Here is a 13,372-nt window from a genome sequence, read left to right on the forward strand (position 1 = left end):
ACTCTTCTGCTTTTGCAATAATTATTATTATGCAAACATAATAACAACGTGTGCATGTGTGTGTGTGAGTGAGTGGAAGAGTGGAAATGCACGAACATGTGTGTTAAATCATCATGCTGCATGAAAAAAAAGTCAAAATGAGTAAATAAATAAATTAATGACTCGATAAATAAATAAATATGCCATTAAATGAACTTAAAATGTAAAAAATAAATGTAAGCATCAATTAATTGATAAAAATGTGACATCAATTAATTTGCTTCTTTGAGATAAGATAAGTCTGTCTAGGATAACACTGTTTCAAACGTGTAAAACGTAAAACACTGACTCCTTTATAGTTGTACTGCTTCATTGTACTCTGTGCCAATAAAAAAATTTAATATATAAGATAAGATATTCCTTTATTAGTCCCGCAGTGGGGAAATTTGCAGTGTACAGCAACAATGGGGATAGTGCAAAAAACAAGATGCATCAGCTAACACAGTAAAAAAAAAAAGAGCTAAACAAAGTGAAACAAAATATGAACCATTTAAATAGAAGTATTGTGTCCCCTATCTATCTACTCTTCTTTTTAATTTTCACTTTAATTTATTTATTTATTAATTTTATTACATTGAAATGTATTTATTTATTTTTGTACTTATTTTGTTTATATCTATTTTAAATTAATTTCTTAATGTATTTACGGTATTCTAAACCTGAATAGGATAAGCGGTTACAGATAATGGATGGATGTATTTATTTTAGAGCTGTCCTAGACCAAAGAAATTCTTAGTCGACTAACGCTCGTATGATTTTGTCGACTAATCGATTAGTTGATTTAATCGACAAATCTGTGAAACAGAGTTTCTCCACAAGGAATCACACAAAAGCACCACTTTAAATCTTGTGTTTGCCAGAGATGTGCTCCTAAGTTTCTTGGAAATAAGTCTCTGTGCATGAAAAAGCATAAAAACGACTAATTGACTAAAGAAATCTTAGTCGACTAAGACCAAAACAACCGATTAGTTGACTAATCGATTAAGAAGGGGCAGCCCTGATTTATTCATTATTAAATTGTATTTTTATCTACATATCTCTTTATGCATGATTTTCCCTCTGCATATCCCCCCTATTTATTTCCCCAAAACGTATTTATTTCTATATTCTTTTCTTCATTCTCTCTGGGAACCTCCAAGCCAATATATTTATCGAGTTATTTAATTTATTTGTTCATTTTTTAATTAGGCTGGTTCCGTCCTCCATAGGAAAGACTGTAAAAAGGAGGGCATCTTATACAACAGGCGGAGATAAGCATGTGTGTGTGTGGTGGTCACAGTGATTTCCTGCGGACATATGGCTGCAGTATCAGATGTCACCCATGCATCTCATAGTCTCTGTAATCAATATCAAGCTTATGATGTAGAGCCCCCCCCCCCCAACCCCCTCCCCCCCTCTCTATCTCTCTCTGAGAGAGTCAATATGAAAGCAACGCTCTGTGTCTGCCATGTCATGTGTGTCACCACAACAGCTGCACACACACATGCAGATGCACACCAACAACTGCTGACTCTTGTTTTTCTTGCCATATGAAACCCTCTCTGTCTCTGCCCTTATTTTCGAGCCACGAAACTATTGCCGCAATAAACTTTGGCACACTGGGTCTTGAGGACGGTGATTGAGAAACATCCTTCCTATAACTGCTCCTCTGAAGTTCCCCCTCCAGCTCTGTGGCAAAGCAGACAGCGTGAAATCCTTGTCTGTCCACCTCATCTTCCCATCAAACTCAGACACCCCATCCCGCCTCCTCCTCTTTCCTTCAAACCCCATCTTCTGTCACTCATCCTCTATTCTTCTCTCCTCAGTTTCACTCTCGCCTACTTTTCCCCCACTCTCCCAGCAACCCCCTCTTGCGCTTTTATCCTCAGTCACCCCTGATCAAAAAGATCTTGACCCTACATGAAACGGGGAGACTTTAGAGGGTTATATCCTCCGTTTCCCAGGAGAGAGCCCACAAAGACACAGAACTAACAGACTGGAGAAACAGAAGCGCCAATCTTTCAATTTCCCCATCTGTATCACTTTCTCTCTCTTAGCTCGTTCCTGCTCCTGATCCCTCTTTGGCTCAGCGCTTTTATCTCCTTCCTCTCTGTCTTCTGCCTTGTTACATACTTTGAAATGCTTAATCTGCCTCCCCTGCTTTGAATTAATCATTAAAAGTGAATGGGTGCAAGGACCAGCTCCTTCAAATGAAAAGAAAAGAAATGCCTTTTTTGATCAAATAAGTAGATCAAGTGAGTTCAGCCCTCATTATGAGCCCCCGCACTTTAAATCATTTATATGTACAAAAATGTGCACTTTCCTATTTAAAGGCGACATTTCATTGATATGTAAATGTAAATATGTGATTCTTGAACATGCTCTTTCCATGCAGATCCTCACATGGATGTGTTGTGGTGCAGGATCAGAGGGAAATAGCTAATTTACAGTAATTTCCCGATGGATTAGTGGACCTTGTTTGCATAGAAATAGGAGGGGTAACTTGTGATGTGCGCTGAACCTCTGATCTGTCTCCCTCTATTTTTTTTCTCTAAGAAACATCCATACATACAGCAAAGACATGCCAGAGACAGTCTCATAGGATTAGTGGAACGTTATCACTCACGCGGTGCCAATTAAGCGGTATCTGCTGCCAGAATAGAGAAGTTGATGGTGTTGATCTGCCCTATGCATATTAATATACAATACTATATAGTGCTGGTGTACAACAACTGTAAGTAAAAGTGTGCTGAGGCTAACGCCGACCTTGTCAACCTTGACATCTAGTTCAACCTTTTGAAAAATATACTCATTTGCTGTCTTGCTGAGATTCTCATGTCCTTATGGTAAATATGAAACTGCGGCCAGTTAGCTTAGCTTAGCACAAAGACTGAAAATAGAGGGAAACAGCTAGCCTGGCTCCGTCCCAAGGTAACAAAATCTGACCACCAGCACCTTTAACGCTAAATAAAGTTGAAGTTAAATTGACAAGTTGTTTGTTTAATCCACACAAAAACTAAAAAGAGTAAAAAATGACAAGTTGAGGTTTTTACAGGACGTTTATGTGCAGGACTTTTAATTGGCTGGTTGCAGTGACTTCTCGGTGTTGGTTGCAACCATGAAGTTGCCAGGCAATCAGCAGTACCTCCACAAAGTCACTGCACCAATCAAGAGAGTGAGGTATCAATCTTCTCATCTATAGGCACCGACACACCAAGCCTAGCCTATCTGTCGGCCTAGTTTTTGCGGTGTGTCCGTCATTGTCGGCTCTGGTCTGCCCATGTTAGAGGTTTTTCGGCCGATTCAGCGTGTTGAATCAGCGGCAGAGCCCGTCGGTGAGACAAACCACTCTGACTGGCTGTTCAGCTTAAGCGAATCAGTGCACGAGAAGAGAAACGGAAGTGAGGAAAGCAAGCCGACGAGTAAAGTCAAGAGGAAAAACACAGAAGGCTCTTCTCATTTTTCATCTCATCTGATCGTTCCAGTACACGTATATTTTCACAACGACATGGGCATCTGGAGTAAAGCTAAGTGGTGAGTTAGAGTGGCGTGAAAATGGTCAGCAAACGGCGCTTTATTCCATGTAGGTATCATAACAACAGCTTGTATGTTCGCCGTCCTCGGTCTTCGGGTTTCTCTTGTCGGCCGAGACAAAGGCGATGTGAGGCGACACAACTGTCGGCCTTCATCGCCGCTAGTTCTTTGATGTCAGTTTGGTGTGCCTGGGCCTTAAGGCTGCGTTCACACCGACTGTAGCTCTGTGTGAAAAAAAACATAGCCCTCTCATTCATTTGAATGAGGCCAGTCTAACGGCACAGTGGGGGTGCCAAAGCAGGGGGCTCTGGCAAAAAAAGCTTAACCTAGCTCAAATTTTTGCCGGCAAAACTCTGCAGCGTTGGCCAATCGCATACACGCAACATACATTCCTGGTGGATTACTTTGTGACATGAACGCTGTATTTCTACTGTTTACCTCACGATTGTCGCGACAAATACACGTTCCAGAGTTGTAAAATCCCGTCTCATAGTGTTATAAACCACTGTGCGGTCTGAATGGCCGTCTTGTACAGTACTTCCATCATAATGTTCTAAAACCTTATACACCTTAACAAGTTGTTTTAATTCATTCATGTTTATTTCTGATTTATGACTAGAACAACTTGACAAGTCAATTTCCATGTGACATCTACTGCTGACCTGCTATCTCCCCCTAAACAGCCCCTGTACCCCCCTAAAAAAAGAAAAAAACAGGTCCATGTGAGTCTCAGAGGGTTGGTTAGTGACAAGCCGCTCCTGAGAGTTTTGCCTAACAACTTTTCTGGCAGAAATCCAGTATACTAAATATCAACAACAATTTGATTCTACTGGCAAAATATTATTTACACAAAGGTAGATCTCCTGTTTTTGAAGCATCTAAAAAGGAAGAAAAACACAATTGTATTTTAAGTAATCCCCTCACACACGTTGACAAGACACCTTTATAAAACAGCCTATCCCTTTTTTATATCATTTATCAGATTATATCAGATTATTTCACTTCCTAATTTGAAATATTTGCTTTCATCAGTAGTCAGCAGTGGTGTTCTCAGATTATAATGCAACTAATATGTTCTACAGATGTCTGTTTGAACTTTTGTAATTGCTAAAGTGGGGAAAAAAGTTGATTAAATATAGAAAGTAAATACAAAAAACTGTCAAAGAAAAGGTATTCTGAAGATTTCTCCCAAAATTAAAGATTACAACACTCACATGCAACAGTTGCTGTTTTCCTACCACACTTCCCCTGCAGCAACATACTGTGCATAGAATTGTGTTCGAGTTGTGTTAGATTAGATTAAATGAAGCTGTAATGATCCCAATGGGGCTGTCACAGCAGCAGCAAAGTGCAGTTTATGATAAATGACTATCATACAGAACACTGCATGTGATAATAAATAATCACACTTATTATGCAAAGAGAAAGAAGAGTAGTGCAGCAAAGAAGGAAATGAACAAAGAAGTGCAGGTTACTTGAATAATGTGATGTGATCAGACTTACACATGGATTTACAACAGATGTTCAGAAATAATTGAGCAAACGTGTAATGTCAGCTCTCACTTGTCATTCAGATTATAAAAGAAAATAGAATTCACAGAAATATAAATGTACAGATGCTTGAGGTCTGTCACCTTAACTAAATATATAAAGTAAAACCTCTGCCTACATGAATAGTAATATTTACTAGGGCTGTCAAAGTTAATGCGATAATAATGTGTTAACGTAAATTTGTTTAAAATCGATTTCTTTAACGCATTAATACAACTTGCAATTTTTAAGTGGTAGCGGGTTAAAAGTTTCAGTTCAGTTTTAAAGCTAGAGTGAAGATACTGGCATCATATGTAACTAGAAAACCTAAAGAATCCATTGGAACCAACCCTTTTTAATACTACCTTGAGAAGCTGGAGAAGGAGGCTAAATAACGCTCCAAATGTACGCTAAATTTTGGCAAGGAAAAACTGAAAAGGCCATTTTCAAAAGGGTCCCTTGACCTCTGACCTCAAGATATGTGAAGGAAAATGGGTTCTATAGGTGCTCAAGAGTCTCCCCTTTACAGACATGACCACTTTATGATAATCACATGCAGTTTGGGGCAAGTCATAGTCAAATCAGCACACTGACAGCTGTTGTTGCCTGTTGGGCTGCAGTTTACCATGTTATGATTTTAGCATATCTTTCAATGCTAAATGCGGTACCTATATTAATAATATATATAGTATATTATTAGTAATATTTGTCATTGTTTTGTGTCGTTAACTGATTTCTAATAATAAATATATGCACACATTTGTATGAAGCAGCATATTTGCCCACTCCCATGTTGATAAAAGTATTAAATACTTGAAAATCTCCCTTTAAGATACATTTTGAACAGGTATAATATGTGCGATTAATCGCGATTAACTATGGATAATCATGCGATTAATCGCAATTAGATATTTTAATCGATTGACAGCCCTAGTATTAATACGTACATAACGGGTAATTTACTCAATGTGTATAAAGAGATGATTATTGCACTGAAGAAGGGAAGGAAAGAAGTAGGGTGGAGCTGGAGAGAGGAGTGATGGTCGGGATCGTAGTTGGAGAAGAGACGACAAGCGCCGACCCCCCCCCATCTTCCCAGGTCACCCTTCACGTCACTCCTCCAACCGCTCCGGCTCCACCCGACTCTGACCTTCCAGACTGATCAATGAACACCTATGTCTGGGACCCACCCATCATTGTGTCTGTGGTGTCTGGGCCGCCACAGGTTCACTTCATGTAATCTGGGAGACTGGAGAAGAAAAGTGACAGCTGCTACCCACTGGATGGCGTTGACCTCCTACTGACACGCACACACACGCACACACACACGGTAAGGGAGAGGATTGCCTTTCAGTCCAGATGCTCATTACATCGAGCTATTGCACACTGAGTTGCACACGCACACACATACACATTTCTGTTTCTCTGTCTAACCCTCCACCTTATCCCATGTGTAGCACCCCAACACGCTATAGTAGCTATAAATAACCTTAAACTAAGATGAAGGGGTGTTTGAGTTCGGTTTCTTAAGGTAGCTACCAAAAAGGTTTACCTGTTATGGGTGAAAATTATATTACCCTAGTGATACACAATCTATTTACACTCACAGTGATGTATTTTAAATAACTGACCCCAGACAACTTCTCTGAATAAAAAATAATAGTTTACTGACCGTTGTTAGTAATGTACAAATAATGTTTACTCTTTTTGTTCAAAGAAAACAATTATAACACACTTTATGCCCCTTTAAAATCTCAAAACATAAACACTTGAAATATTAGACCACACTTAAATCATCAGATTATCTGAGCAATCAGTTAACAAAACATAAATAACCTGGCCAGTTACTGGCAAAACTGAATTGGTTTACACAAATATACTTTAACAACACACTTAAATCAACTTAGATTCCCTTTGAAAATCCTATTTCTTCCCTTTTCTTTTTACCACTATTCCCCTATAGAAAATAAACAACTTCAGATCCAACACTGAACTCAATTAGACTCTAAACATTTCTGTGGGCCCACACACACACACACACTCACACACGCACGCACGCAAAATAATAAAAGTAGCAGGCCTGTACGTTGCTCGGGTGCGGTGCGGCCGTCCAAATCTTTATCCTCAGCGAACAAAGACGTGAAAAGTCCAACTTACAGTTCGAAGTCTTCCTTGAAGAAACAGTTCGTAGTTCGGGAAAAACAGTTCAGGTCCGAGAGATGAATCCAGTGGCAGCGGAAACGAAATCCCCGTTACGAAGCAGGCAAACCGTCCTCCTCACGTAGCGAGCAACAGCCTTCCTCACAGCGAGCAAGCGTCCTCTTCACGTGGCAAACAGTCTTCAGTTAGCAACGCCGTCCTCGTGGCTAGCAACTTACTGACGTTAGCATAGCAGCGACACAGCTCACACCAAACATTCACTTAATCCACTGTGATAAAAGCAAAACGGTGTGATAGTTCACAGCTACACTTTTCTACTGTTTACATAAAACATTCACCAGGCTATCAAACCCAGCATTCTTCCCACTCCTTCGTTCTCTCTTCTCCTACGTCTGTTTTCCGTTTTCCCTTCTCTCCTCTCCTTTCTCTGCGTCTCTCTTCGTGTTTTTCTCTACTCCCGCCCCCTACTGGTTCTCTTCCTTAACTACAACCAATCACCACAGGTGTCATTGACTGATAACCCCAGTAACCAATCACAAACAAAATAGCTGAAACTAAAGGCACAGTCTGTGTATTTTTCACTTAGTTTAAATCCACTGTTTACCTTAAAACAATATACATCTATTTATTGTAACTACTCATTAACACATTTACATCCTACCTTATTTATGATTAATTACTTTTTAATTAAACCTTTGTTCTTTCTTCATTAAACTAAATTACTTTCAGTTTAATTGCTTTACTGGATTTATCCACCTAACTTTATTAAGTTAAGGGCTACATCCTCCCCTTTCTAAAGAATTTGATGTCCTCATCAAACTAAAGGTTTAAACAACCTGAATCTGCTTATACTGACTGAAAGGATTTTAACTAAAACAATCAGGACACAATGCCATGGAGTGGCACTAGGCGATATGGCATGGGCGATATCTGGAGTCTCTGTAGGTTCCGCTTCCAACAAGTACACCGTGGCTTAAAACAGTCAACGGCTGGTCGGAGGGTTCTCCCAGTTGATCATAACTCAGTCTCACAACTGGTTTCTTCACTCGCTGGGAGCGTTCAACTAAGGGTTCCTCTTCAGATACTTCATCCTCATTTACATCTGCTTCCTCTTCTACATCTCTGTGTGCATCTGCATCAGTGGCAGGAGGCAAATGAGCATCTGAAATATCAACAGTCTCTAAAACTGCATCAACTTCATCCAGGCTCCTGGCTGGTGAAGAAACTTGGACGTCATCTGTGACTTGACTTTGTTGTCTCGGGCATAACTCTGGCTGTGACAACAAATCTTTCCACTCTATTACAAGCGGTCTTGGTGTATCTACATCCTCATCATCAGAATCGGATGACAGTGGAATACCTTCATCATTCTGTGTTGCGATTTGAGTTAGTTTCTGCTTTCTCCTGGTCACAGGTCTCTGGGGTAACTCAGGTGCATCACTGTCTGTATCCAGTCTCACTAAATAGCCGATGGGTAACAGATGATTGCGGTGCACTGTCTTTACAACTCCATTTCCTCTTTCCGGTTTCACTTGGTAGACTGGGAGATTCGGCATCTTTCCAACCACAATGTATGGTAGTGATCTCCATTTATCTTTCAGCTTATGTTTTCCAGTGACACCGAAATTCCTCAGCAGCACACGATCTCCTTCTTCCAAGACTTGTTCTTTTACTAGTTTGTCATGTGCTCTTTTGTTTTTTCTGTGATTCTTGTCCGCAGCTTCTGTAGCAAGTTGGTAGGCTTTGTGGAGGTCTGCTTTCAACTTAGTAACATACTGCTGGTACGTCACACTTTTTCCACTGTCATCAGATACTCCAAAACAAATGTCCACAGGTAAACGGGCTTCTCTCCCGAACATGAGCAGATAAGGTGAGTAACCAGTCGCCTCGTTTCTGGTGCAGTTATAGGCGTGCACCAAATGACTGATGTTCTGACTCCACTTCTGCTTTTGATTTGGATCCAGAGTTCCAAGCATGGATAAAAGTGTACGGTTAAACCTCTCGGGTTGTGGATCCCCCTGAGGATGGTACGGTGTTGTTCTTGACTTACGGATCCCCAACATTTTCAGGAGGTCTTGAATCAGTTTACTTTCAAAATCCCGACCTTGATCTGAATGTATCCGTGCAGGAAGTCCATAGTGCACGAAGTAACGCTCACACAGTATCTTGGCTACAGTTGACGCTTTCTGGTCTTTTGCAGGAAAAGCTTGGGCGTATCTGGTAAAATGATCAGTCACAACAAGAACATTTGCCAATCCCTGGGAATCAGGTTCAAGCGATAGAAAATCAATGCACACCAGATCGAGTGGACCTTTACTGGTTATCTGGTTTAAAGGTGCAGCTCTCTGGGGTGGTGTCTTTCGTGCAATGCATCTGCCACAGTTTTTTATGTACTGTTCCACCTCTGCTCCCATCTTAGGCCAATAGAACCGGTCTCTCACAAGTTCAACTGTTTTTTCCACTCCCAGATGCCCGGACTCGTCGTGGAGAGATCTGAGTACAAGTGGGACATACTTGCAAGGAAGGACGAGTTGGTGTATCACTGTACCAGGTGATCTTTTTGTCACTCTGTAAAGCAAATTATCAGATATGAGCAACTTTTTTGCCTCTTTCTGCAACAGTGTGACTCGGGGGTCATCGCCCTTGACTGAGTGGAACGAGTGCCTGTTTTTAACTGCTTGCTTGACCGGAACAATTACTGGGTCGTTATCTTGAGCTGTGACGAGGTCCTTCTGGCTCATCTGGGTGAGACAACCAACATCCAAGCGTGTTGGAAACACATAACACTCAGGGATGGCCTCTGGAGATACCCCTAAGGACTCTGCACAGCTGGTGAGCTTTCCAACTCGCTTTCCACATCTGACTTGTTTACAAAGAGCTTTAACACTGTCAGGCGGAAGGTTTTGCCACTCATCATTGTGTGGAAGTGGGTTGCGTGACAAGGAGTCGGCATCGATGTTGCTACTTCCTGGTCGGTACTGAAGAGTGAAGTTGTACGTCGAGAGAGCAGCAAGCCAACGATGACCGGTTGCGTTTAACTTGGCGGTTGTGAGGATGTACGTTAAGGGGTTGTTATCGGTCCTCACAGTAAAACTTGCTCCGTACAAGTAATCATGAAATTTGTCGACCACACCCCACTTAAGCGCAAGGTATTCGAGCTGATGCACTGGATAGTTCCTCTCCGAGGAACTGAGCTTCCGGCTTGCAAAAGCAACTGGTCTCAACCCTTCTGGGTACTCTTGATTGAGAACTGCCCCTAAGCCCTCAAGGCTGGCATCTATGTGTAACACATAGGGCTTTGTCGGGTCAGCGAAAGCTAAGACAGGTGCGTCGGTGAGGCAGTGGATGACTTTATTGAACGCCTCTGTGCATGTCTGATCCCACCTGTCCCCGAAGGGTTCCTTTACTTTGTAGTAGGTCTTGTCTGGTACCCTGGCTACTTTTCTCTTCTTCTGAGTCGGGGGGTAACCCTTGCATAGTTCTGTAAGCGGTCTGACTATGATCGAGTAATTCTTTATGAAGCGACGATAGTACCCACAGAATCCTAAAAAGGACTGCAATGATGGAAGATCAGTGGGCTGCTTCCATTTGGATACTGCTTCCACTTTGGCAGGGTCTGTTGCGATTCCATTCTCTGACACAATGTGTCCCACGTAGGTCACTTGTGGACAACAGAACTGACATTTATCTATTGACAACTTCAAACCAGCCTCTTCCAGTCGGTCAATCACCTTGAGGAGTCTTTGCTCGTGCTCTTCCAGAGTCTTACCGAAAACAATCAGGTCATCTAGGTAGACTATGACCTCGAGCAGGTTCATGTCTCCTACCGCCTTCTCCATAAGTCTTTGAAATGTTGCCGGAGCCCCTGTGATCCCCTGTGGCATTCTCTCGAACTGGTAAAATCCCAATGGACATATGAAGGCGGTTTTCTCTTTATCCTGCTCTGACATCGGTATCTGGTAGTAACCACTGCGCAAGTCCAACACTGAAAACCACTTGCTTCCAGACAAACTGTCTAATGCATCGTCAATTCGTGGAACTGTGTACTGGTCGGGGACTGTTCTTCGGTTCAGTGTCCGATAGTCCACACACATGCGCAGTTTTCCATTTTTCTTTCGTGCCATTACGATCGGCGAAGCATAGGGACTTCTTGATTCCTTTATGATCCCTGCTGCCAGAAGACCTTGAATGTGGCGTCGGAGGTCATCCAGGTCAGCAGGAGCTACGCGGCGAGACCGTTCTCTGAATGGGGTGTCGTCGTTTAGTCGGATTGGATGTTCTACCCCCTTGCCTAACCCGACGTCCCATTCCTCAGTGGAGAATGCATTGGACCTCTCGGCGAGCTTCTTTCTTAGTCTTTGTTTCCATTCATTTGGAATCGGCGAATCTCCAAAATCAAACAGTGACTCATCAATCTTTGGGGAAGTCTCTGACTTGGGACTGGGAACTTGAGTCACAATATCAGCTACATGCAGGTGTGCAATCACTGTGCCCTTGGGAATGGAGGTTGGCTTGAGTGACTCATTACGCATCAGTACCAGGAACTTGTTCTTGTCCATCGTTTTTGAGTATAAGACAGTTGGCTGCACTAGCACACTCTGAGGAAGAACAAGAGAAGGAGCACGCTCTGTGATCAGGACGCTATCTTCAACAGGTTGTCTCCCTTTCACTTTACAGGAAGCTATATACTGACTTCCAGCAGGAATGACGAGGGGGCCAGGGCTGGACCACGTCACTTCAGCTACAGGGCTCTCATCAGGATCGACGTTGGAAAACTTTGTGGCAGGTATGGGCTGGGCTTTCTGCTCTGGAACACACACTCTCGCTGCCCGGATTTTACCTGCCTTCCCAACTTTCTCGTTGGCGGTGAACGGTTTGACCTTGCGGACATTGGTGCCAACCAGGACAGGAATGTTGTCAGAACAACGAAGATCCGGGCACACCAAGGCAAAAACTGGGACTGACTTGGCTTTGCCAGGTGTTTTCTCTGGAAGCTCCAACTCAACTTGGATGTATCCTCTGTAGGGATAACTGCTCTCAGATTCACTAAGACCCCAAATGTCTAAACCACTGACTGGTTGTAGGGGTACATGGGACAAGTGCTTGGCATTCCAGCTGTCGAAGATTATGGTCACTTGTGATCCACTATCAAGGAGAGCGGTGCAGGTTTTGCCGTCAACTTTTACACTGGCGGTTGAGGGTGGCCCTATTAACCCTTCTGGCAAATGGCTAGTCTGGACATCCACAGCACTCCTCTTCACATTGACGTTATGGGTGTTCCATGGTTTTCTCTGATTTTGTTTTGGTTGTCGTTGAGCACGGATCAGTTTCTGTATCACTTTCTGATAGTTTTCTGGGGCACTACAATTAGTGGCAAAATGCCCATCCTTGCCACAACGGTAACAGAAAAAGTCACTTGAGTCTCTTTGGGACGAGGCTCTCTGCTGGCTGTGTATGGGCGGAAAGTCTGGACTGGGTGGTGCTTCCTTGGATGCTGAGGTAGGTTTGACTGACATAACTGAGACCTGTTTCCTCAGCTTTCTTACCTCTTTCTTTAAGGCGTTGAGGTCTTTATGTTCCTCGGAGGCTTCTGCCTCATTAGTGACTGCATGTTCTGAGGCAGGTGGAGGAGGTAACTGAGCAGTTAACAAAGCAGAGGTGACTTGAAATTTCAGGTCTTGTATCTCAGCTCTGAGATCTTTTATCTCCGTCTCTGCAGGCATAGCAACAGTCTTAACATGCACTGATTTGGTTGGGTTCAACTTGCGGCGTGTGGCCTCATACTCCTCTTCAGTGCGTATCTCATTTAACAACTGCAGAAATGTAGGGGGCTGATCTTTTCGCTCCCTTAGCCGGAGGTTCAGGAGCATCATGTCGGATCTCATGGCTCCTTTAATGAGTTGGTCCAGACGGACTTTGTCTGCGGAGACATGTGACAGGCCTCCCTTTTGGACTACTTTGTTCAGAACTCTCTCCATTCTTCTCAAAAATGCTGAAAGCTTCTCACTTGGTTGCTGACACAGCATTCTAAAAACAAAGTAGAGCTCTTCACCAGTTTCCGTGGAGCCAAATGTGCTCTCAATCACATCAATGTACTCTCTAGGAGTTGCATCTGGGCTGTTGAATCGAA

At 42.6% G+C, this 13,372-nt stretch overlaps 1 long non-coding RNA gene across 3 annotated transcripts in view; it reads right to left on the reverse strand.

Moving 5' to 3' along the window:
• Positions 1 to 3,871: 3,871 nt before the first annotated feature.
• The window catches only part of LOC141754208 (uncharacterized), a 43,610-nt gene continuing 34,109 nt past the window's right edge, over positions 3,872 to 13,372 (reverse strand). For 2 of the 3 annotated variants that reach the window (XR_012590577.1, XR_012590576.1), the window contains one exon: positions 5,446 to 6,379. This is a non-coding gene — a long non-coding RNA (uncharacterized LOC141754208). Of the gene's footprint in view, positions 4,431 to 5,445; positions 6,380 to 13,372 lie in introns of those variants that run through there. The other variant, XR_012590578.1, reaches the window with a different exon arrangement.

The sequence above is a fragment of the Sebastes fasciatus genome, chromosome 17, assembly GCF_043250625.1.
Source record: "Sebastes fasciatus isolate fSebFas1 chromosome 17, fSebFas1.pri, whole genome shotgun sequence".
Taxonomy (NCBI): Eukaryota; Metazoa; Chordata; class Actinopteri; order Perciformes; family Sebastidae; genus Sebastes; species Sebastes fasciatus.